Genomic DNA, 26,568 nt, shown 5'->3' on the forward strand with positions numbered 1-26,568 from the left:
TCGGTAACCCAGACTTTACGCATGCATGAGTTTCAGTTACCCAACTTCTGTATTTTTCCTGCTGGATTTGCAATGTCTTGGTCATGTTGGTTTTGTGTCACCCTGCCCTGGGCCTTAGAAAAAGCTAAGGTTTATTCATCATTTCATGCTTGTGTCTCTTTTACTTACATGTTCCAACACAATAGGGTGCCTTTGTTCTATGGGCAATAACAGTTTAAGCAGATTAGCAATACTTTTAAAAAGAAGAATTTGCAAAACCACACAGTAGCAAGGCGGAGTTGCTTTCCTCTGACACAGACAGGGAGGAACCACTCCTTGCCCCCTAGTGGGTGGAGCCAGGCTGGGTCTGCCCCTTGTGCCAGAAGTGGAGGGGTCAAACAGGAAGTATAAAAGGTGGGACCTCCAGCTCAGTTGATGGAGAGCCAGGGAAGGAGTCATATGTTGCTGCTGGTCCCTGAATCAGGAGTTGAGCTGTATCAACCTCTGCCTCTGGAGGAGCTTCTGGAACTGTCACCCAGCAAACACCCGCTGGAACTCCTGGCTGCTGGGTACCCTGTGGAGCCTGAGGGCACATGAGCGACAAAGCCCTACAACCAGGTAGGAGTAGGAAGTAGCCCAGGGAAACCAGACATTAGTCTGGTTGTGTTTGCTGAAGCCACGGTCAGCGTGTTTCGGCAGGACCCCCATTGACTCTGTGGTGGGATTCTGTGCCACTGTTAGGGCCCTGGGCTGGGACCTGGTAGAGTAGGGTGGGCCCAGGGTCCCCTACCCCCTGCTGCCAACCACACCCCTGTGGCAGCCTAGCCGCTTTAGGCTTTATGGCCTGTATTTGCCTTCTGCCCCAGCCAGCGAGATATTGCTCAGATATTGCTCGGACCCACCCACAGGGCTGAGCCTGGACCGTATTGCTGCCTGCCCTAGCTAGACTGGCTACAGACTGTTATTGGTGCTAATCCCTTGTTGATTGGCTCTCAGTCGCTAGGTGGCATAGTGAAGTGGAGTGGTCTTCCTCTGCCACAGAGGAGGAGGAACCCCTCCAAGCCACTACACACACTTATTCCAGCAAGGACTTGTCCTAAGTTTTACCTCATCTGTACTCCTTCATTAAATATAATTACAAATAATTAAAAATATAGCTATCAAAGCTCTTAACCTTACCATTAGCAACTCTTCATTTTCTATTTCAGTGTTGTAAGTCAGTATATGTTACTCTGTGCTACCCTTAATCTGTTAGAAAAGGGAGTGAGAGTTATGTAAAACATGATGATTCTTTAATGTCAACATTTCTAAACTTCTCTAAACATGGCTTTCTCATTCCAAGTCCAGTTTTGTTTGTGAATCATACAAAGAAACTTCATTAGAAATTTCCCTGTGAATGCATTTTGAGGGGTGTTTTAGTTTTAGGGCCTTGCTATATTAGTTGTGTTTAATGGTGCCCCAATAAGGGGATTTCCAAGAGTCTATGGTACCAAAACTTGGGAACTAACTTGATTAGTGCTTCCTCTGACACTCTCATGCATAATGAGATCTACTGACCCATGCTCTTTGGAGTGATGTATCAAAGGCTGTGAAATTTATATCCTCCTAAAGCTGTTGTATAATAGGTAATCTCTCTGCACTTTGGTTAATGACTCCAAAATTCTTGGGGGTTTATCCTTTTTAGGACAGAGACACGGGGGTTGTATAAGGCTGCGTGGGATTTTTGATGACCTGTGGATTAGCTGTAGGAGGTCTCTTCTGGAGTGAGCTATTGGAGAAATTAATTCAGTTTACTCACTTGGAAGTTAAGTGACGCTAGTTCAAGTGTGGGTGCTGTATTCCCTCTGAATTATTCTGTGTGTATTAAGTCTCTGCACTTCAGGAAGATGTTTGGAATGTTTCTGTGGTGGATTTTGGTACCTGATGTATTTCTCATGGTTCCTCATGGGACCAGATGATGTGACACCCCCAAAAGGAGAAGTAACTGAAATTAGGGAGCAAAGTTCTGTCTGTTGAACAGAAGAACATTAGAATAATGTTAATAATGTTAAATACACTGAGACCTAGAAGCTGTAGTCAGATCTAGATGTATTCATTATATTGATTACTTAAGAATCCCCAGTTATCACTTTGAGGGTAGACAGGTTCTTGTCCCAAGATCAGACCCAGTATTTAAATCATTGTATAGTTGGGAATCCTGATGTGCACAGCTGCAACACTCACACAATAGGAACTCTTCTATATTTACGAATAGTTTTTTAATACATTTACCACAGTCACAAACACTCCAGCTCAGTAAGGTATCTAGAGATACTACAGAATGTACATCTGCACATCCATATACTCACATCATCCCATACAGGACTACCTGAAATGTCAGCCATCATCTTCCTCATCACCATCACCTTCCCCCTCATCACCAGTGGCCATCATTCTGGCACTTCCCATGGGCTACATCTCCTTCTCCTACTGTCCCTAGGCTGGGATGCAACTTTTATAATATGTTACGCTTACACCACTATATCTAATGCATATGCAGTTGGGGTTTTGCCCCTTTTCCTTATTTGTATTTCCTCCTCTTACTAATGTTGGAGTGTCCTTCTCCTGCAGGTTAGTATATCAACGATCTCAACTTGTTATCGTAGACATCAATTCGTGGCCCTCTTGCGGTTAGGTATCTGTGGATGTAACTGAGGTACCTGTCATTATCATGTACGTTGATTCATTGCTATGGCACTCTTGTGGTTGGACTCATGTTCCTGTGGTTGGAAATTCCCCTTAAACACTCTGTTTTCAGCTCCCCAATACTTGGGGGTTTCTGTTGGGCCATTTATCAGTGCCAAAGTTCATAGGCCTCAAGCCTTCTGCTGAAACTGCTGACGCAAATATCTTATCAGGTACAGGCCTGTAGGTTCCTTGCATTATAGCTGAATATAATGAAGGCAAGCTAGCCCTATGGGCTACAAAGTATAGTTAACAATAGACTAAGCACTGTGGTGGGGTAAGAAAAGCACACCTGGATATGTCTGCCGTTTTCCTACTGTTCTGAAAAAAATCAAGTCAGGGTATTGCATTGGATATTTAAGAGCTCCTGCCAAATAGGCAGAGTTGCCCTGACCCTTCTCTTGCCATATTGTTGCAGTGTATGAATAGGGACTGCCTGTACATGTTTATCTAAATGTAGCCTGATGTTAAATCAGACAAGCTGTCTCCTCTTCTAGGATGACATTCGCCCCTCAGCAGAAAAACTGCACCTCTATTTTGAGGTCTTAAGTAGCAGGTGGAACTTTTGCTGGCCCTCGGCACAGGGGTGCATTTTGCTGCTAGAGAGCATCTTACTGGAGATGCCGAAAGGACAATCAAACCACTTTGTTTATCGCAGTGGATGCTATTTTATGTGTGTAACATATTCCTACATTTTAGTGTCACACCAATTAGCCTTTAACTCACATGCCACCTGAGTTGTCCAGCTCTTTTTTTCCCATAGAATTGCCAGTAGGTGGGTGGTTGCATGTGTACACACATTTATTTTCAGGACCATTGGAGCAAAGCGCAAGCCTTTTTAGAGGGGCTGAGGACATGAAGTGTCCCTTCTTTGGTTGTGATGGGGTGTACAAAGCCTCCATTGGCCAGGAAAGGGTTCGTGAGCTGCTGTAGGCTCAGTCAGCCCCATCCTGTTTCACCTGCAAATACTGGCAGGCTTGGAGGCGGGGCAGAAGGGAGGGTTAAAAGGAGAGGGTCAGCACCTTGGAGAAGAGCTGGGAGGGAGGGCAGGTCTCTCATACTAGCTCCTGGAAGAAAGGCCTAGCGGGGGCCAGGATTCAGCTGGAAACTGCTTGGTGCCAGAGCCTCTCTGAAGGAAGATAGGCCTGGTGCAGGATGATTGTGTTTGCTTTGTTACCCAGGGCTAGGGTGTTCTTTTCAATCCAGGGTATTGTGTGTTCAGTTCTACCTGGAACCTTTATGGTCTGCATGGGACTTGTACAGACATACGTATGCATTCAGCTTTCATCAATAAAATATTGTGTCCTCCCAGGGGTCCTAAAAATGAGATAATCTCTTCTAAGCCCAGGATGAAACTAACTGCAGAGCATTCAATGTAACATAATCAGATATTAGGTTACAAACTGTACCATATACAAACGTAACAGGCAGGCAACATTTGTCAGTAAGACCCCTCTTGTTAGCAGGTATTGATCCTGCAGGGAGAAGAGTAAGTGGGTTCTGCTGACTCAGTGAGACAGGTGGCTGATGACCCCACCTGGAGAGAAGAGAAGGGGGGTGGCTCTCTGGAGAGAGGAACTAGGTTGTGGCTAAGCAGATGTATGAATCCTAGGAGCAGTCAGGCCAGGGAAGGAGGTCTGAGCTGAATTTTGTGATCTTATTACTTCAGGAACAAGGGGAGTTGTATTTTTTTTTATGCTACAGTGTTTGACCTGCATGGAGCAGCTTGGGAAATGTACACACTCAAAATACAGCATCATTTTTCAGCTGTTTTTCTCTCTTGTGTAGGCCTCCATAGTGTAATATCCTTGCAGTGCAGAATGGATTGATCATTTCCACTTCTGCAGTAACAAATCATAGGGACGGGAATTGACATAATAGATCAGACCAGTGACCTACCCAGACCACTATCCTGTATTTGTCAGTGGGCAGTACCACCTGCTTCAGAAACGGTTACAAGAAACTCCACTGGGGCAGTCGTACAACAACCCAAGATTGTTCCTAAGCCATATCACTTAAAGGTGGGCTTGTGCCCTTAACAATTACAGTTTATACCCATTGGAACATTTTATCCTGTTTTTATTATGTAACTATTTAGTTATTTTTTGAATTCGGCAAAACTCTTTTTGCACCATAATAACTTGCGGCAGTGAGTTCCATAAGCTTAATTATCTGTCAAGTTAAAAAGGATTTCTCTTTATCAGGTTTAAATTTGCTGCTTTGCAATTTTATTGGCTGTCCCTTTTTATTAGTATTACGAAAGAGTGTTCAGAGAAGAATGTGACTGGCCTTTTCTACAGCATTAATTTCTCTCTCTCTCTCTCTGTTCTTTCCCTATTGTTTGTTGAAGTGACTACTGCATAACACAGGCAATAAAGAGGGGTATATTTAAAGTACAGGGACTACAGGTTTATGACAAACCCATATTATTGTGATATATAAAGCAATAAAGTTTAGATTTTAAAAATAGCTACCCTTAATCTGTTTTAATCTGAGTAAATTTCTAAAACACATCTTAGCAAGCATATATTTTTAGGGCAATAAATGTTTCTGCTGATTGTTGTGGGTCTGGCGGTTAGATCAGAGAAATGCAGTTTCTTAGAAATGAAAAATACACAACAGCTATGTTTAACCTCTCATGGTTTGTGACTTTAGATAAGCAGCCTTAAATCTCTCTCAAACTCAAGTACTGTTTCACCAATGCAATCATATTGCTATGACTTAGTTATAAAATTAAATCTTAGAATAAATGAAACATCCTAGGATAAAATTCCCACCACTGCAGACAATCAGCGCTAGGGTTAAGGGCCACAGAGACCCTATTTTCACAGTTTAATTGTGAATTAAGGGCTTAGACCTTGTGCTGGGCCTCTGCACAAGGGTGAATTTCACTCTCTAGTGAATTACCACTGGAAATACTCAGATATCTAAATGGCAGATTTTCTTTAAAATTACATCTTCCTTTGGACAGTTCTGTGATATCTGGGGAGAACAAGTCCAACTTGAATTTTAATATCAACATTTTGAAGAATAGTTTCTGTTTTATTTTTCTAATGCATTGTTAAATTAAAAAAATTCAAAGTTGAATTAAATGGGTTTTGTGGGCTAAGAAGCTGTAGATCATTCTAAAACAAGGGAAACATCTATTGATTATGGGATATACTACTGCTTTCTATCTCCAACGGGTCTAGAATGCTTGAGAGAGAGAGACTTTTGCAAATCATTTTCCTGTTGATCACCATTCACGTCCTTTTCATGCTGACAGTCAAATTTGCAGTTTCAGCTCATAAGGTCCCATGAGAATATTTTGTTTGTTTTTCGCTCATTTGCACCTTCACCTTGCATTTCACTCTGAGTTATATCTGATTGCTTCTGAGCTCTTCTGAAAGCTTCTCAACACAAATATCCCATGATTTTAATGCAAAACCATAAATCGGCCCGTTTCCCTTGAAGTAGGGCCTAGGTTTGTTTTGATGCTCCTGGTGTGAGTTTCAATTTTATAACAAAGCCAATTTGTATAATTTCCAATTTTACTGAGAGCACTTCCCACAATTCTAGTTATTTGGAGTGATATCAGAGTAATTTTGTCTTTTTTGGGGATGAGGAGAGGGAATGATCACCTACTGAAGGCCTCAGTTCAGCAAAGCATGTATACATGTGCTTAAAGTTAAGCACATGCTTAAGTCCAATTGAAGTTAATGGGGTATGTGCTGTAGTGCTTTGCTGAATCAGGGTCTAAATGTCTTTATGTTGCTAGTAAGATATATGGAACAGAGATGCATTGTGGATTGGTAACTCAGTGCAACACTCATCCATAATTTTGCCAACAAATAATCAGTATAGGAAATACTTCATGTCAGGCCTATTTTGTATTTTACTATACACGGGTCCAGCATTGCCAGTTTAACTTGTATTCAGTGGGATGTGCTATGATTCAGCATGAGTAAGATTGGCAGAATTAGACCCACAGAGTCTGATCTAATGGGAGCTTTTCCATTGACTTCAATGAGTTTTGCATTCGGCCCATAGAGAGAGAGGGAGATGCCTAAGGTCTAATTCAAGAGGAGTCTCTTTAGGCGACCTTCTGACTTGAATGTTTCTCAACACCATGGTTCACCTAAGTAAAAGTCTAGGTTTTTTAAAATTGTTGATCTAATGCGATTCCTCCAAATTTACATTGGCATAGCTGAGAGCAGAATTTGGCCCAGACTCCTCAAGTATATCTCTTTTTTTTTTTAGCAGAAGTACAATGTGATTAACAGAATTGTTTTCCTGCAATTGTTGATGACAGCCAAATGCCCGTGTCTCCTGACTTGCTTCAGCAATAGCAATAGAGATGTATAGTCTCCTCGTGCTCTGTTTCCATTACACGAGGATTGCAATCTGCTTTTCTGCTGCTGTCATCCTTGGCATTTCCCAGACCCCTTTCCAGGAACTGACTCACATTCTGAGTCTGAACAGTCCTATTTCTTAGGAGTGCTTTAAAGTGTCTGCTTTGGGTGGGAGATGATATACAGTAGTCGGCTTTATTTACAATAACCTCTTTTCCAGCGAGGAAATATATTTTACAATTTCCCTTTAAGAATGGCTCTGTCGTTATGCCAACACAGATTCCATTCCCCAGGACTTCCATGGCAATGACATATGGACATCTCACTTTTCCTGGTAAAATATGTTCTAGATAAATATAAATGCTCTTAAGTCCATAGGCACGTTGGACTCTCTGTCCTTTTGGAGGATTAGAGCTCTGGTCTCCCCTTTGCCTCTGAAATGGGCTTTGATTTATTATAGTTCTCTGTGTAAATAGTAATATGTGATTTATGCCAGTGTTCAGCATGCAACAATGATTTCCCAAGTGATCATCTCAAAAGGGTGCAGAGAGAGTATTGAACTGCATATTAGATTCAAGGCGATCCTAGCCATGCACAAAATTATAAGCTTTATGTATTTGTGCAAAGATATGAAAGGCAGAGATGAGCCTGATCTGCAAAGTTCAGATCTAAATCAGAACTTTTACTAAGTTTATGTGTATGCCAAGGTTCTTGTTTGGTCCCTTACATATCTAGGGTCCAGCCAGGAAATTTGGATATGGTTAAAAACTTTTACCCAGTTGAGGGTTTTTTTTGGTTTGGGCCTAACATCAACATAAAAATCACACAATATAGACAATAAAGACAATACAAAGTTCCAGCAAGGGCAACACTCCTAGTTTAAGGTAATTATTAATAAAAGCAGTGGTACGTTAAATCTTAATATATTTAGAAATTCAGCCTATCGTATCATCCAGCCCCTACAAAAATAATTATTTATGATTTTAAAAATGAAGTTCATGCATGAACTTTCAATGGATTTCTAACCTCCAGCCTGGTGTAGTGAGGAGGAGGTTGTGGTCACCAGAACCCCTGGTGGTCTTTAAAATCTGCAGGATGGTGGAATTAGGCCACTGGTTTTCCTTTCATTGCATTTTTATGTGAGAGGACAGCATAAGGTAGATACAGATTTAAACAAGATAGTGGCTGTTAAATGTGGGCAGATATCTTGGTCCCCATACCTCATGCCATACTGAAACCTAAAAGTGATTTTTTAAAAATCTGTAAACATGGAAGGGATATTTTTTTGTTCAATCAGACTTTGTCCCATGCTATGGTGGTGATTTTTGAGGCATCTCTCGTAAGTCTGCCTGGTATCATCAAACTCATAGACTCTTAGAATTTAAGGTCAGAAGGGATCATCATGATCATCTGGTCCGACCTCCTGCACATTGCAGGTCACAGACCATTGCCCACCTACTCCTGTAACAGACCCCTAACCTCTGGCTGAGCTACTGAAGTCCTCGGTTTAAAGACTTAAAGTTACAGAGAATCTGCCATTTACCCTTGTTTAAACTCTCAAGGGACCCATGACCCATGCTACAGAGGAAGGTGAAAAGCCCTGTAGCTAGGCAGTCTGGTTCCCCGCCGCCTGGGAGAGGGACGAGCCCCTCCGGATGCCAAAGTGGGCAGAGCCAGTGGAGCTTGCACCTGCCCCCCAGAGGTCAGGGTGCAGGACAGCAAGTACAAAAGCCCAATCCCAGAGCTCACTAGAGGCCCAGCCGCTGGAGAAACCAGACGCCTGTGGCCTAGCTCCCGGTGGGGAGACTCCTGCAGTCTGTGATCGACCTGAGGACTGACCAGACCCTGGAGAAGCTGTTAAGCCTGCCTGTGGCAAGCTACCCTGAGGAGCTGCCAAGCCTGCTGCTCGCCAAGTACCCTGAGGAGCCCATGGTGCTTGATTCCATGGAGGACACGGTCCAGACGCAGGTACCTCTAGAGGGGGAGGTAGGAAGTAGTCCGGGGGCAGCCGACCCTAGTCTGGCTGCAGCACACCCAGAGCCGAAGTCAGTGTGTTGAGGCCAGGATCCCCACTGACACAGCAGCGGGTTGTCTACCGCTGCTAGGGCCCCGGCCTGGGACGCAGTGGAGTGGGTGGGCCTGCGTCCCCACTGCCACCCAACGTGTGGGTGGCAGTCTCCCCCTCTCCCCAGGCCTTTTGAAGCCAGGGCCGAGGCCTCCTGAACTCATTTGTTTGCTCAGCCCCTGCATAAGGGCCTGAGCCAGAGACTCTCGACTGCCCCGCCCTGAACTAGGGCCTGGGTCTGTGGAATAGAGCTGTTTGTTGATCTCTACTGTTGCCGCGGCATGAAACCCCGCGGCCAGGCTAGTTCCCCCGAAATAACCCGATGGACGTAGTGAGGCGGTCTGGTTCCCTGCCGCTCCAGAGAGGGCCGAACCCTTTTACAAGCCCCCATGGTCTCCTCCAATCTGACCTGGGGGAAAATTCTGCCCTGACCCCAAATATGATGATTGGTTAGACCCTGAGCAGGTGGGCAAGACCCAGCATCCAGACACCTGGGAAAGAATCCTTTGTAGTAACTCAGAGCCCTTCTCATCTAGTGTCCCATGACTGGCAGTTGGAGATATTTGCTACCAGCAGTTGCAGATCAGACATGCCATTGTAGGCAGTCTCACACCCTGCATAATCTTACCAAACATGTGGTCTTAATGTAATGTAGGAATATATAAAATAGTGTTTGTGCACAAGCAACACTTCAAAGGGCAGCAAAGCTATAGAAGTCAGAGGTGAAATTCTGACCCACTAAAGTCTGTCATTTTTGCCATTGACTTCAGTAGGGCCAGGATTTCACCCCAGATTATGTATACCCTAGCATATCTCCCCTGGTTGCAGTGGTGCTATGCTGAATTACATCAGTTGGAGAGCTGGCCCATAATGCACTGAAGATGTTAAATACAAGACATCCCCTGATGGGTAAAGAGCTATATTTTGGATAAAACAAAATCATTTCTTTCTTTCACTGCTGCCAGGGAGATATCTTGAGTTCTAATTACTAGCTCAAACAGTTAGAATGACCAGCACTGTGCAAATTGGTTTGCGGCTGGTAAAATTACTGGACTTGACTCTTGTGTCAGTGTAAATCAGTAGTAACTCCACTGATGCCTAGTCTATGGACTCACACCATTGTAACACAGCTATGAGCAAGGGGAGAATCAGGCCCCTTGGATCTTTTTAAAAAACACTTTCCCATCCAGTGTTATGCTCTTATTTGTTTACTTTCCTGCTTAGATCGTTTCCTTTTCTTTTTTTCTGTTTCCCCTGACTGAATTTTGTCCCTGTGAAAGGCGGTGTCAGAATGAAATTTACAGGTCTCTGTAATCTGATCTCTTTCCTGCCCTCTCAGTTGACACTGGTGTGTCAGTGAATGAAAATGACCCTTTGAGGTCAATAAAAACTGATCTAATAATGTGAAAAGATACTTTACAGTTCGTGGTGCCAAAGCGGCATGTTGGCTAGAGAGACTTGCTGTCACTGACTGTTGACTCTTTCCACCAGAGCTTCTTTGCCTGCCTTTTCCTGAAGGGGACCTCCGTGAAAGCTTGGTTCTCTCACCAGCTGAAGTTGGTCCAATAAAAGATATGACCTCACCCACCTTGTTTTCCGTAGGGGGTAATTTTGGCTTTGATGGTGTACGACTTCCAGAGAGAGAGAATTGTCAGAAATGACACATGGCCTCACAAGTGGGTCCCATTGAAGGCTTAGCCCTGAAGTCTTTAATCCACTCTCTTGTCGTACCAATGTTCAGATGTGTCTTAAACTCATCTTTATCTATTGGTTTACTTGGCAATTTACCCTTTGTGTCTAATACCATATTCCTGATCTGAAGGAATTCTGCTTGAATGTCCGGGTCTCTTGTACTCAGGGGCGGCTCTAGGCACCAGCAAAACAAGCTGGTGCCTAGGGCGGCAAAATCTAGGGGGCGTCCCCTGCTGCCGGGGGGGACGGCAGGCTGGGCCGGCGGACCTGCCGCAGTCATGCCTGCGGGAGGTCCACCGGAGCCCCGGCATGACTGCGGCAGCTCAAGTGGAGCCCCCGGACACGCGAGCCGTCCACAGCCGCGGGAGGTCCAGCCGAGCCACGCGGGACCAGCGTGAGGTCCGCTGCTCCCGCGGCTCCGGGGCGCCTCCCGCGCATGACTGCTTGGGGCGGCCAAAAAGCTAGAGCCGTTCTAGCTTGTAGTCTATTTTCCCTGAACCCCTCTCTAGGGTGAGCAGGTCATTTGCTTCATTTCATAAAATGTTTCATACTTTACATTGCTTTGGTTCAGGGGCAATCACATTACTGTTAAGCCCAACCAGCATTACCCCATAAGCACATAAGCACATATAGTAGCTGCAAAGTTGAAACCATCCTGGTGTTTTGTTTTGTTTTGTTTTGTTTTCTCCCTACCCAGAGAAGTGGTTCTCAATTTTTCACTTACTAAGGCTCCTTTTTCCATAATAGGAAACACTCAGCAGCCTTCCCCCATGTAGGGGGTTAGCTGAGACCCCCCCACCCAATTAGCAATATGGGAAAGGCAGGGCGGTCACAACTCTGACATCTGCTTGTGATCCCCAAGTTAAGAGCCCTACTTCTAAGACAGTAACAGCCTTCCTAGGGCAATCAGAACTGAGCCACTGGTGGGTTGTAAAGCAGTTGTATTACTTTGATTTGTATAACGTCCCATGTTAATACACCCTGCGCCCTGGTTGTCTTTGTAGATTGGTCTGAAGGTTTCAAAGATTTGGTTTTTTTACCCTTAAAACAACACAGCTATTGGTGGTGGTGATGGCTTTGTGATTCTTCCACTTTATACTGTAGTCTTTTCTGATGCAATTCCCACAAACACGGTTTTGCATGTGCCTACAGTACATTAAGCCCACATGTTTTTTATTTATTAATCACTTTTTGGTCTTATTGCAATCCCAGGAGGTCTTTTCTTCCTTAATAATCTGTTTTATCTTCAGTTTTGAAATGATCAGCAAACTTTGGTGTCTGGTGTTTTATTTTCTTATCCTAACAAAGTACAAAGGATCTTATAGCAAAGTCTTATCTCTCCCTAGTCACAACCTTTAGCTACAGTTGCTCCTACTTGTAACCACTCACTGTATCCTGTTTTTGAGACTGTTTTCTGTCTATCAGGTTATGTGACCTCTCTGCCATGATGACTTCTTACTTTGCTGGTGATGGGTCTGATCCTTCAGACTTCACTCAAATGAGCAATTGTGCACTTGATTAAGTCCAGGGGTCTCATGAAATCAGTGGGCTACTCTGGCAAGTAAGATTTAATCACGCCAGAGAGTATTTGTGCCTGGCAGCAGTTTTGAATCAAGCAGCAACTCAGCGAATGATAAGCATGTGCCTGCTACATCCTTCCACAGTGGAGACGTGCATTTCCTGAATTCTGGTGAGTCCTGCAGTGTTAACGAATTTAGCCTTCCTTCTCATAAATCCACGTTTTCTGCATTTAACCCAAGTTCTGTGTCTCGCCAAGTGTTTCCAAATACATTCTGAATATTTTTCCCTTGTTAATTTCAATCTTATTGAAATTACTTAGTATATTTATAAATGGAAAAAGCAACAGATACAGAGAGTACAATAAGTGATGCAAACATTCCAATGATGACTGCAAACATAAATCACAGGATCAAGCTCTACTTCATCCTCCCAAACAGGAAAGGAAGACATTAAAGAAAAATGATAGGAAGGAGAATTAAGGAGCTTACAGCTCCTGATTGCTTAATATATGAGAGATAAGGACCTCAGATAGTCTTGGATTTCATTATTCTCCAGTCTGTCATTGACCATTTTGATATGAATCTGCATCCTGTTCATCATAAACTCCATTTCTGCATTGCCAGTCTCCCAACTTTGGATAATTTATTACTGTCTGAATGCTGATAATGTCCAAGTAACTATGCTGTTCTTACAGAACTCATGGTTTCTGATTCATTGTATCTATACTATAGGATTGCACCATTGGTGACCTCCTAATCAGAGCAGGGAATAACCGTGCTTAGCTGAACATTTGCTAAATATGGTTTGTCCTTGTGTGTACTACTTTGACAGCTGGACCATGTTTGACACAAATTCAGCTGCAACCATTGTTAAAAGCTGTTAACACCAATTCTGTTCTGGAGTGTAGACAAAGCTGTAGAGATCAGGGGTGAAATTCTGACCCTACTGAAGTCAATGTAATTTTTGCCATTGACCTCAGTAGGGCCAGGATTTCACCCTAGATTCTCTCCAGTAGTTATTATGCTAATCAGGCTGTAATTGCTCACAATGTACCATGTGCTTCTTTGCTTCTGTCACTTCTCTCTCATGTTGTTTTGATAATCTAAGGGTTTGGTAGCCATGTGCCTTTTTAGAATGATGGTGTTCTGTTTGTCACCTTCCAGTCCTCAGGGTTTTACCCTCACTTAGAATGCTTCCAGAACTAAGGCCTGGTCTACACTTAAACATTAGATCAACCTAGCTATGTCGCTCAGGGCTGTGAAAAATTTTGTGCCATAAGCCCTTTCGTTAGGTTGACCAACCCCCGTGATGCAGACACGGCTAAGCTGATAGAAGAATTCTTCCGTTGACCTAGCTATAGCCTCTTGGAGAGGTAGAGTAACTACAGTGACAGAATAGCCCCCTTTGTCAACATAGGAAGCGTCTACCCTACGGTGATACGGCAGCACAGCTGTAGCTATGTGGCTATAGTGTAGGGACACCCTAAGTTAAGCTCTCCACTAATTTCATCTCTCTCTCTCAAGTCATGCCTACATGCCTGGCAGTTAAATCCAGGTCACTTGAGAGGTCATCTGGTCTAACGGAATGAGCACAAGATTGGGAGGCAAGAGGATCCTGAATTCTGATCCTGCTTCTGCCATCTGTGGCCTTGTTGAAGTCTTTTCACCTATTTGCCTTGATTTTCCTATTGGTAAAATGGGTTTAATAATACCTACTTCAAAGGAGTGTTGTGAAAATTGTTTAATTACTGTTTTAAAAGTATTTCTAATATATAAAACCTATGTATTCTGTTACATAAACATATGGTATACCACCATATTCTCTGTTACATAAACATATGTTATGCTACCACAAATAATGTGCCACCCATGAAACAAATATAGCTCATAACCCTACTTAGCTCTTATGCGGTGTTTTTCATCTTTACATCTCCAAGTGCTGTGCAAATGAAAGTATCGTTAGCCCCATTTTACAGATGGGGAAACTGAGGCGCAGAGATGAAGACCGTGGGCTGGAGGTAGAGCTAGGATAGAACCTATGTCTCCTGAGACCCAGTCCAATGCCTTCTCTATTGTGCCCTACTGCTTCCCATAATCAACTGCTAAGTACATTATTAGCTTGTCTGATTGCTCAATTGTTTTCTGACCCATTCCCATTATCTACAACTTGTACCATGCCATGCTAAGAGATTTGGGCCTCAATTCAGTAAAGTATTTAAGCCCCTGCTTAAAACTAAGCACCTGCTTACATGACTTTCTGAATCAAGGCTTTGGGGCCTGATGCAAAGCCTGGGATTTGGGTCAGGCCATTAATCCCCCTTTTAGATGGTGCGCCATCCTTTTTCACTGGCAGAATCAAAATATCTCCATTTCTTACCTGGAGATCAAGGCATTTCTCTCCTAAACACTCTTATCTGTACTTAAGAAAGATAAACAAACAAAAAAGAGAGAAGCTTTTTTCTTTTTTCTTTTTAAATTGGCAACAAAGCAGTTTGCTTGCATATGCAATCATAGCCTCTCTGATACCACTGAGCAACACACCTCTCCCTGTATCCCTTCCTGCCGCCCCCCTAAAGTACCCAATTTATCTAAGAATCCCAGACTGACTAAGTCCAGTTGGCCAGGCTAACGGTTATTTCAGCTCCAGACAGTCTCTGTCAGCTCTGCTCTGCTACATACAAATTGGTAACATACCATATATTGCAATTCACCTTTCCTTCCTTTCAGTTTCCAGGTAGGATACCCGGATCCTTTCTAAATACCTCTTTGATTTTCTCTGATGCCCTTTGTTTTCATCCTGATTCTCATGCGTAACCTGTCAGTGCTCTCTAGCCTGAACGTTTGCTCCCAACCAGCCTCTTGTATTGGCACCAGTAAAATGCCAGGTTGTGTCTCCATCTAGCAAAACTTCCCCATCTTTTTTTCGCTCTGCAGCGTCTTCACTATTATGCTTTCCCTGTCTTGAATAGTTCCACCTCACTGCAAAAAACCAGCCACCTAAAATCAGGATCTGAAATTATTTTGGATTCTTAAAGGGAGAGTGTCAACTTGATTTTTTTTTTAATCTGCTATAAACAAATCCATTTCTGTTAGTGCATGTCCTGAATTTGTTTTTAAAAAACATTTGTGTAAAGTTTTGCCTGTTTTCTGTTTGTTTAAGGGATTTTCAGCAAGAGCAAAACTAATGTGATTTAGCAAGAGAAACAGTGAAATTGACTGTACACAGAGTGCACTGTCAGCAAACTGAAAAAGAATAGCTTTTCACTAACATTTCACTTAGATCTGAGCCATTATTTGTATCTATAGCAGATACAAAATATACAGACAGAAATGTAATTTTCAAGTTCAGTGTCCCTTTAAATTTAATCTTCTATTAATTTTTAAAGCTGTGCAGTCCACATTTTACCTTCAATTTTGCTCTTACTAGTGCTGTCCACAAATATTTCTTGTTATTTATAGCAAAGCACCTATCCCTAGCTCTGGGTGCTTTAGTAGGAAATAAAATTTACAATATCAGAAATGTCAAAGAAACCTTGTTTTGCCTCTTGCACAGCTCTGGCATCAGGATTCAGAATTTCTTTGTCACAATAGAGGCAGCTTGGAATAGAACATCTGCCACTGATGCTTCTAGCTATTGCTTCATCTGTCATGGGTCATTCGTAAACTATGCTGGCCTATGAGAGCAGTCAAAGACAGCAGACATCTCTGACCTAGATTCTGGGCTTACACAAGTGAATGACATCACACATCTGAGCAGTCCTAGTAAATTCATTGGGACTTCTCTTATATGTGCACGCTTTGCAGGATTGAGGCCTAAAACTGTATCGCTACTGCACATCATCCTTACAGAGAGGTAATGGTTAATCCAAGACATAGAAGCAGGAGCTTCTTAACTAAATATATGGAGATATACCTATCTCATAGCACTGGAAGGGACCCTGAAAGTCATTGAGTGCAGCCCCCTGCCTTCACTAGCAGGACCAAGTACTGATTTTGTCCTAGATCGCTAAGTGGCCCCCTTGAAGATTGAATTCATAACCCTGTGTTTAGTATGCCAATGCTTAAACCACTGAGCTATCCCTCCCTACTGTATAGTCTTTACTAAAATGGTTCCTGAAAAGAAAATGGCATTACTCATTCTCTGGTTAATTCACATCTTTCTTTCAAGATTTCTTTAAAAAAAGAAAAAGATTATTTTGTTTAAATAGGTCAGAGAGAGTGAGTTACAGTTTAAGATATCCCTACAAGCCATTAGCAAGTAACACAAATATGAAAGTGCTAAATGAAAAACATGTTTTTTCCTGTGGATGTTGTATATTGAGTGGTGACAAGACAGAATAGTGCTCCAGTATACTGTTTCAAAGTAACTTTCAATATTAACAAAAAATGCCTAAATTATGGCAATGAAAATTGAAGCCACGTATTTAGCATGCCTTTCTTAAAGGGCTGTAGCAATGAATGTTTCCCCTCACTGTCCTGATCTGCTGAAACCCGATTCTGGTCACCTTTAGGGAGAAAAATATAGGTGAGTTTCTGTGTCCATTCATCCTTTCCTACTGGGCTGAGATTGCAAATATAAAGATGCCACTTAGGTCCAGTTGTGATGAACTTCAATGAAATTCTGCTAATTTTTGACCAAGTGACTGGAGACTGATAACCCATTTCACACATGGCTAGAGTGGTGATAACTATCACTCACTAAAAGCTTACTCTGCGTTTGAACCAATAAGATACAGGTGAAATGCTTTACATTCTATTACCCATCTGCTTGGTTCATATAGTCTCCTGAATGCTTCCCTATGGAGAGGGAAGCATTCCTTTCTGGGGTACATGGCATTGGCCATTGTCGGAAGACAGGATACTGGGCTAGATGGACCTTTGGTCTGACCCAGTATGGCCCAAGGATAGAGCCACTGTCTCCCCAATGGGCTAAAAATAAGGCTTTATTTACTGTTCAAATTGGTGTGGAGAGTTAGATCTTTTTCTCTTTGTTCTCCTTCTCTTTCTCTCCCCAGTATACGATCATTTCCCCTGTCTTAGGGCTAGGGCCAGACTAGAATAGAAATTCTGAATATATGGTTAGAGAAGGAGGTTTTCATAAGCAACCTCAACGTGATGAGAGCAACCAATTACTCTGTCCCTCCTTTAAATGTGCCTTGGTCATTTTGAGGAGAAAAGGAGAGAATATGGGTTGGGTGCCTGGTATTTTCAAGTGGGTATATGTACTGTGGGTATTTATTTCTCCACTCTGCCCCTGAGGTTCTGGGGAGCCATTCAATGCTATGTGGTACATGGTGTTTCTTAACAAATAGCCCTTCCTTGAGCTGGAGTCATGTGGTGCCCTGTTCCCCACCATCTTTAAACATGAGCAATGACGTGCCTAGCTCCCACCACATCTGTCCTGCAGTATCCTTTGAAGTGCACATGACAGGCTGGGCAATTGTGATTATAGTTAAAGCTGGGACATCATCATTTTAAGTAAAGCAACTACGGTAGCAAAACCAGGCTGTGCAAACAGGGCTGTTGACAGCGAGGATTGGCCTGAACCCCAACTCCCATTTCTTCTTCTCCAGATCTTCCCTTGGCTTCATTTCCCTCCATCCCAACACCCTTCCAAGGTCCACGGGGGGCTAACTCCTTACCTTCCTACCTGCATCGCTCCAGAAGATCCCCTCTTTTACAACTCACCCAATGGAAAAACTAGTTCGTGCTATAAAACAGCTGGTTATATCATGCACACCATACCAGGGATTCAGCCCTGTTCCCATTGCAGCTGCAGGGTTTCGCTACTGACTCAAATGGAGACAAGGTCTAATGGGTGTGATCTGGGGAAAATATTTAAAGGTTAACAAAATCCACACAAATCTGAAGACTTTATATTCCACGACAGCAACACCAAAGCTCTCAGCTGCGTCTAGCTCTGCTCTCATTGGAATCACTGGGAGTTTTACCATTGACTTTCACATGAGCAGAGCTAGGCCAATGCTGAGCGCTTTTGAAAGTCCGACCTGTAACACAGATGGCACGTAAAAAAGCAATACTATGCTAATACTAATGCATTGAATAATAAACTATAGTTCTGTGTGCAGCACCTCTGCTCTGTGGGACACAGTATTAAGTGTTTACAACCTATTGCCCCTGATGACCACACTTTATAGAGGCTGCACTGTTCCTCTCCTTCAGTGGGCACGTCTACACGAGCGCACTGCGTGGCAGGCTGGGGTGTGAATCTATGGCGGCCCAGTGTGCTTCGCACTAACTCTCCTTGTGGACCCTCATAGGATGCACACTAAAAGTTCCCCTTGTGGGTGCACCTGTAAATGTTCCCAATGCCTCCCCTCTCCCATCCTTAGTTTTTTTTCTTTTAGCTAAACTTCTCCTAACAGACCCTCACCCATTTAAAACAAAACAGAATACAAATTGTGGGACTAACATGACGCTTGCAAACTATCACATTGTTCAATCTGATCCTGTGCTATCTATATCCTTTCCCGCCCCCATCCTTGTCTGCCTTGTCTCTTTAGATTGTAATCTCTTCAGGGCAGGGACTGTTCCTTTCTTTGTAGAGAGGAGGTCATGATCTCAGTTGGGGCCTCTGGGTGCTATCCTAACACAAATAATAAACCACAGCAACATAATAAATGATAAGCATAATAAATGAACAACCTCACTATTCCAATGAACTGTCAGCATGTGTCCATCTATTGACTCCTTGTTATTCATGCACATTTTGTGTGGAATCAAGCTGTTCACCATCATAGAAAAGCCCAGTAGCTTTTAATAGCAATGTCTAAACTTTCAATAGAAAGACCTCCCTATAGAATTTAATAGAGAGACGTATCCCTTCTATAGCCTAGAAGATCATGTTCTTGGTTAGTTTCTAAAGTGATTTCCGTTGAAGTCCATTAAATTTCTATAGAATTCTGTTTGTCTCATCCCTGTAAAATTCTGCAGGTCTTCATCATGGCAAAAGATCGGGTTTCCATTGTATTAGTTCGTAACAGTGAATATTACATGAATCACTGCTAGTAGTACAATAAAGCTACTGCCAGCTACTGTGTTCCATAAAATTTCCCTGTGGCAGTAGAAATATGTTAAAGCCACATTTTTAAAATTGTATTTGGCCCATTCTATAATCTGTAAGAATGATTGCTGCAGCTCTGGTTAGCATGAGCAAGGGTAGACACAGAGGAATGGCTACATCCACATTTAAACAAAGAATTAGGGGAGAGATGCATGGATGCACATGAATGCAAACAAAGTCTCTCTGCTCTAATAAACAATCTAGAAAGAGTTTCATTGCACCTCGGTCCAAATGGTGGTCTAGGGGCAGATTAACCAGACTGACTTTGCTAAAGGTACCCTGAAGCATCATTGTGGGTGAAACGAGCAGCCAAAATGTCAGCAAACTATTATGTAGTAGGTGAAATCAGATCTGTAGTTTGGGATGAAGGGGACATCTCAAAAATTCAAAGCTTCCAGACAGGAAGGATGGTGTTATAATTAAGGCACTGGACTGGAATTGTGGAAATCAGCATTCCATTCCCACCACTGCCCTGGTGTCACCTTGGGCTAGTTTGTAACCATTGGCCCTGATTCAGTTTCCACTGAAGTAGAGTAAAACTCCCATTAAATTCAATAGTGCAGGATCAAACCATTAATCTCTGTGCATCAGTTTTTCAAATGGGTATTATAATCCTCCCTCTCTATCTGTCTTGTCTGTTTAGGCTGTAAGCCCACGCGTCTGTGCAGTGTCTAGCACAAAAGGGCCCTGAAGTCACTTGGGACCTCTAGGTGTTACTGTGATATAAATAATTATACAATTAGGCAAACAGTAGAAAGACTGTGTTCCTTGTTGCGACTCTCTCCTGGGCTTGGTCACAAGTCTCCATCTACATTGTGTTCTGTTACTGCAATCTTGGGAAATCATTTTATAAGTGACCATGGTTTACTTCTGGGATTCATGTAATGAATTGTTAAATTACGTTGGCAGGTTAATTGAAGAATTTACATGAGTTTATGCATTAGAATGATCTGAGTGCTAATGCCGTCTGCACGTTTTGAACGCTCGGGTCAAAGTCAGTAAGCATGCAATTGTATCTACTTTTCCCCCCTTGGATAAGTCTTGCAAAGGCCCTAGCTCTGTTTAGGGTAGACAGCAAATCTTGGACTGCATAGTAATGGTCTCCCTCAGAGAAGGATATGAAAGGGCTTAAATGTACCCAGTGGAAAATACTTTTACAGTGAATTGCATTAAAACTGATTAGGTTGTAGAGAAAGCAAGCCTGTTTTTATATAATTAGTTCATGTGTTTTATGGTTGACATTAGTGCATGTAAGTGCATACTTTTAACATGTGAGAGTTGGTCCTGCCTGCCAGTGTATCCTTGTAAAAAAGAGACATTTATGCCTGAAATTTGTTTTTCTCTTTGTTAGCATATCACCAGTAAACTAAATTACATTTGCTAGAGTGGTGTGATGTGGGACTTCACTTAATCAGCAATGTCCACGTTAATAAAAATAATGACCTGGAACTACGCTGTGTACTCACAGGATGCTGAGTCATTAACATCATTAGCCAAATGCTAATTTCTTTGGGAACATTGAAGATCAAGGTCTGTGGTTGAAGGAGGAAAAAAAAGGTAGGGATAAATTCATATAATGCTCAGGCCTAGGCTGACTAGATAGCAAGTGTGAAAAATCAGGAACGGGGTGTGGAGGGGGATTAATAGTGCCTATATAAGACATAGCTCCTAATATTGGGATGGTCATGATTATATCAGGACATCTGGTCACCCTGCTTAGGCCAGGTCTGACCTTGGGATATGAGCACAGAAAATAAGTCTATGGAAAGATAGGAAGGAGAACTGCAGAACTGGATTAACTTTTCCGTTAAAACACACACACACACACACATCTATGGTAACTGTGTGTATAAATAAGGTATTTGTGATGGTCTGGGTGCAAGTAGGAAGAAATACACATTTAGACAAAACATCTTAAAATCAAACCTATTCTTTGATCCCTAAAATAATGCTATGACATAAGAATTTTGTTTCAGAAAAAGAAGGGGTTTTGCACTTGGATGGTAAGTTTTTCTATTCCAGATGTGATGACAAAAATACCGTTTGCATTATATAATTGCAATTTGCATGCCATTAGAGTCTGTAGAATTATGATTAGAAACAAACCCACTAGAAAATGTCCTGTGAAGACCGACCCTGCATAGTAGAGAGTTGGTCTGTATGCTCTAACGGACTCCTACACCTCTAATGTTGATAATTCATACTAAGAGCTTTGCTGAAAATGATCAAGATCCAGCAATATGTATTCAAATTGATTTGGAGGGTTAGGTACTGAGTTAAGAAGGAAGATTAATTGGACCTGTTCCATGTAGCCGAGGGGAGAAAAGCAACTAGAATGGCATTTGCAGGGATGCATAAGATCAGATGTTGGACCTCTGTGTTTGTCATCTGCTGTAAGCAGCCAATAGTTTTGACTGATTTAATTTATGTGGCCACACAGAAAGTGGCTAATAGTTAAAGAGTTCTGGCCACATTAAATTGGAACTTATTTCCTTAAGTTATTTATTATATATTAGCAGCTATAGGCCCCGACTGAGGTGTGGGACAGAGACAGTCTTTTCTGTTCTGTTTGTACAGGACCTGGTACATGACAGGGGCCGCTAGGCGCTACTGCAATTCCAAATCATACATCATCATCATAATTTGGGGGCTCCATTGTGCTAGGTCCTGATGAAGAGGCTCTCCCTGTTCTGAATGTGTACAGCCCAGTGGCCTGCTAGAGGATTTCCATATGTAAGTGGAAAAGGCAGCATCTTTCTATGGTGGGTCACAGGGAAAGCAGAGAAAACATCGAAATAGCACTTTTCTGACACTTAACAGACAATCGTTCTCTGGGGCCTTCTGTTTGTTGTGACAAATCTCACTTAAATTCCTAACATAATGGAAGACTCCTCTTGTACTCCAAGCGGCTGCTTTCAGAAATACTGTACAGTGCCTGCTCTTCAGGCTTGTGCTGTAATCCAGTCTCTGAAAGTAAGATGCATCAAAGGATCAGACTGTGCTTGAAGCCCGCTTGCAAAGCTGGGAATAGAAAAAAACATGGACCTGCATCCCCCTTGGCAGATTAATGGGGCTGCAGCTGGTGAATCTTTAGATTAAAAAGCCCTCTAACTCCTATTGTTTTATAAATGGGAAAGGAATGAGATTGATGTCAACAACCATGAAGACCAGCCTGTCTGGTCTGAATGCAGAGACTGTGTTGAGCTGAGCAATGGAAAAAGGAAGTCTTTCCTATTTCTGACAGGGGCTAACAGGTTTTGCAAACCACAGGGAGTCGTTTCATGTCTAAAGTGATAAAAGGTAGGCTGACAAAAAATTCACTTAGCTTATTTACTCACAATGGTGCTTAATATACAGCCCGTGAAAGCGAGAGGAGCAAAGCAAATAGGCAAAGACTACACCTCAAGAAGCATGACAAATTAAACCCAGTGATAACCACATGCCTAATAAATCAGTTGCCCAAAACATCTCTACTTTCAGTGTTGGGAAATCTTGTAAAAATGTAACTTCACTCCCTGCTTATGTAACGTTGACACCTTGTTTAAGACCATAAATGGGGCCATGGGAGGACTGCTCAAATGAGTCAGTTCTTGCAGGTGCCACCTGCGTACAACATTCCAATTAAAATCTACCGTGCATGGTAAGCTGAAAGAAAGTGGTTGCCTTTGACATGACATTTTGAGCACTCCAAAGGTCGCCCATGTATTATGCATGCGTGTCTCAAGCGAAAGACCATGTCAAGCTCTATCCCCAGTGACCAACTTCAATTTTGAACCTTCAAGCAATAAAATGTAACAATCGGTCATGTTCCCTTTGTGCAATTTTGATTGTTGACATTTTGTGTTAGATGATACAATAGTGGCTGAACTGCAAAGTGTTTTATTTAGTTACTAAATAGTAAAGGCAGCCAGTGGTAGAAGGGTAGTTATAGGTAATGCAAGACTTTCATTTATATATAATGGAATCCCACCGTAAAGATCAGTCTGGGCAACCTTTCTTTTGAGCCGTGTACTCTGTACAACCTGCTGCTGTTCAGTGTAGGGGAGGGCTAACTCATATTGAGCCCATGTGTTTGGACACATTGCCCTTTTGCTTAAGGTAGGAAGGAACAGAATAGAAAGAATTTCTTTGTGTTTTCAGACAAATGACAGCATTTTGTGCCTTTGTCAATGGCATTTTGTTAGTAGGTAAAAAAACAAAAATAGACCCTCCCATGAGTCCGAGGGTATGTCTAAACAGCGCTAAGAGGTGTTTCCCAGAGCAGGCAGGCAGATACGTGTTAGCTCTGCTCAAGCTAGTGCACACAAAATAGCAGCGTGCAATTAGATTCTGATTGACTTGCCCCAGGATGCAATGCCTAGTAGAACTCATTCTTTCTAAAATGGATGTTGTGCTGTCATGCATCCCTCTGATTGTCTCAGACTTGGAGGGATAAGTAGGGATGACAGTTCAATGAATGGACTCTCTGGTGGGTCCTTGTTGGGTACCAAATACACTATTGATTTTTGAACTGGACTGAGAGCATCAACTCACTTCACACAGACCACGGAGCAGCCTTCAGGTGATGACGTCAATGGGTTGGATATGAACCTGATTTTTGTACAGGGATATTAGTGCCCTGCTTTGGATCTTGCTCTGAGACAATACAGCAAATATATGAGCCCACTCTGACTATTGCTTGTCATCTTGTTGGTTCTACATTCTTGTACCGCATTATTACTCATTATGTGTACTGCAATGCTTTCTGGAGGCCAAGGCCTCTTGTGTTAGGCACTGTTAATGAGACAATCTTTCCCCAAAATAGCTTGTAATCTAAATAGACAAGACAGACAAAGGGGACTGGACTCGATGACCTCTTGAGGTCCCTTCCAGTCGTAGAATCTATGAAAAGGTTATCAGCCCCATTTTACAGATGGTGAACCGAGAGACAGTGAGATTAAGTGATTAACCCAAGGCTACACTGGAAATTTGTGCTAAGCCCTGGCCAAACATATAACAAAAAATGGTCAGAGAACAGGTGGAGATGAGAGGCAGAGAGAGAGAGAGAGCACACAGGAAGAGTGAGATAGCCATGAGCAATGTAACAAGCAGGGGTTACAGCACACCTGCTGTTCCCAAGTGATTTTGTGTAGGCATCACGGCACAGGTGGTTTTTAAGAAGAGACTTAAAAGACAAGGTGGTGGCTTTGCAACTGGGAGCTCCCTCAATGTATAGTGGGTGGCCATGGGAAAACCGCAATGATGCTTGTCGAGAAAATTAGGCAAATGGGCAATCAGCGGTGGCATCACTGGTCTGGAGCAGAGGCAAGAGTCTGTCGCTATCGTGTGGAAGAGATGATAGAGTGGGGTGAGGAAAGGCCAGGAATGGCCTTAAATTAAAGACAAGTCATTAGTGCTTGGTGAAGTGTAAAGGGGAGGCAGTGAATGGGTGCAAAGAGGAGAGTGATATGGTTGAATGATGAGGCAGAAAGATGATTTTTAAAGTAGTGGTTGAAGAGATTTAAGGAGGGCATTTGTGGTGGCTAAAAAGGAGAAGGCTGCAACAGTCAAGATGGTCTGGGGGAAGCTTTAGCTCTGTGGGTGGAGAAGGAAAGGCAGCTCTACTGGTCTAGATCTGCGTGGGATGATGACCATTCAGTATAATGACCAAGGAGATGGCAGCACCTTTCATTGTCAAAACATGCCGGAGCTCCACCTGTGCCTGTGGTGAACTACATTGAACTCCTGCCATGTTGAATACCTATGTGAAAAGCACAAACTTCTTGCCCTTCCTCAACCAAGCTTCAAAGATATATTCTAAGAAGCACTGCTCCCCCAGAATAAGCTTTGAAATTAATTTGAAGGTGCAAGTGGAGATATTGAACCTCTTACTGGCAGCAGTTATCTTGCAGCAGTGTTACATCCTTTGCGACAGTGGTCGCACAAAAGCTGAGTATCCAAGGCAGGAAACTAGTTTCTAGCTGGATTTAGTATTACTGTTTACTATTTGTATTACTTTTTGGTGCATCTACACAGTGTTGCATAGAAATACCATTGTGCTGAGCACTGTACAAACATATAACCCCCCACCCCAAAAAAACCTTTCTAATCCAAACCGTGTTCTCAAACATTCATAACTTTAAAAAGTTGATTAAACAGTTGCAAATTTTGCATATATCTTCTCCATATATAATGAGCTGAACCAGTATTCCAGATCCAAACATCCTGACATTTGGAGTGCTCATGGCAGATGTTGAGGTTTGAGTCAATCTCTAGTAAACAGTAAACTCGATTGTTTTTTTTTCATGAATCAGCAGAAAAGAGTGCAGCTCTTTCTAGCATAAGTATGTTCTTATTTTAAGCCTTACTGAACAAATGAGATATTGTTTTGCTCACGGGGTCCTTTGAGCGTGATTTGTTACTCGTAAGCTCTCTGCTTCTTATGGAGCAGGGAAAAGTTTATTGAAATCTACGATGACCAGATTACCACAATGGTGTTTAAAAAAAAAATCTAATAAATGTTTAACATTTCGACAAAGATCGGCACATGTTCCAACAATACTGCATCTATGTTTTCTTAAAAAAAAGCATACAAAGTACTAATATAAATGCCACCTCCATGGAGAAAAGGGCAAGCATTCACTTTAATGCCTGTGAAATTATTCTGGAATTCAATCCATAGCAATGTATCTAAGTCAAGCAGTGTGGCATGTAGCCACATGCAGCTAATGCCCTATCAAAGGCAATGCTTTAAATACATACACATATATACACAAACCCTTTAATTTTGCTGTAGTAATACAAATCACCAATCTTGATTCAAAATCAAACACATGAAAAAGAGAGAGGGAGGAACTTTGTGGCTAGCAGAAAAGAATCTTTAGAAAACAACTTGGAATTCTTTCAAAACGTACATCACCACTTCTAGAACATTCTCTACAACTAAGATCTTCACTATGTTTTCTCGTCCCTCTTTATATTTCTCCTTTACATATTCAGTACATTACATGCTGTACTATCCTATCTGGAAACCTTTTATTGCCATGTTGCAGAAGGCTATCCTGTGCTTGAGGCATTGGGCTTCGATCCAGGAGAGCGGGGTTCGATTCCTGATTCTGCCATAAGTTTCCAGTGTGGCCTTGGGTTAATCACTTAATCTCACTGTCTCTCGGTTCACCAGCTGTAAAATGGGGC

The 26,568-nt window shown here is 42.5% G+C and overlaps 1 long non-coding RNA gene across 1 annotated transcript in view; it reads left to right on the forward strand.

Moving 5' to 3' along the window:
* Positions 1-7,291: 7,291 nt before the first annotated feature.
* The window catches only part of LOC120409258, a 38,868-nt gene continuing 19,591 nt past the window's right edge, over positions 7,292-26,568 (forward strand). The window contains exon 1 of the long non-coding RNA XR_005601231.1: positions 7,292-7,368. This is a non-coding gene — a long non-coding RNA (uncharacterized LOC120409258). The remainder of the gene's footprint in view (positions 7,369-26,568) is intronic.

This window comes from Mauremys reevesii, linkage group 7, assembly GCF_016161935.1.
Source record: "Mauremys reevesii isolate NIE-2019 linkage group 7, ASM1616193v1, whole genome shotgun sequence".
NCBI lineage: Eukaryota > Metazoa > Chordata > Testudines > Geoemydidae > Mauremys > Mauremys reevesii.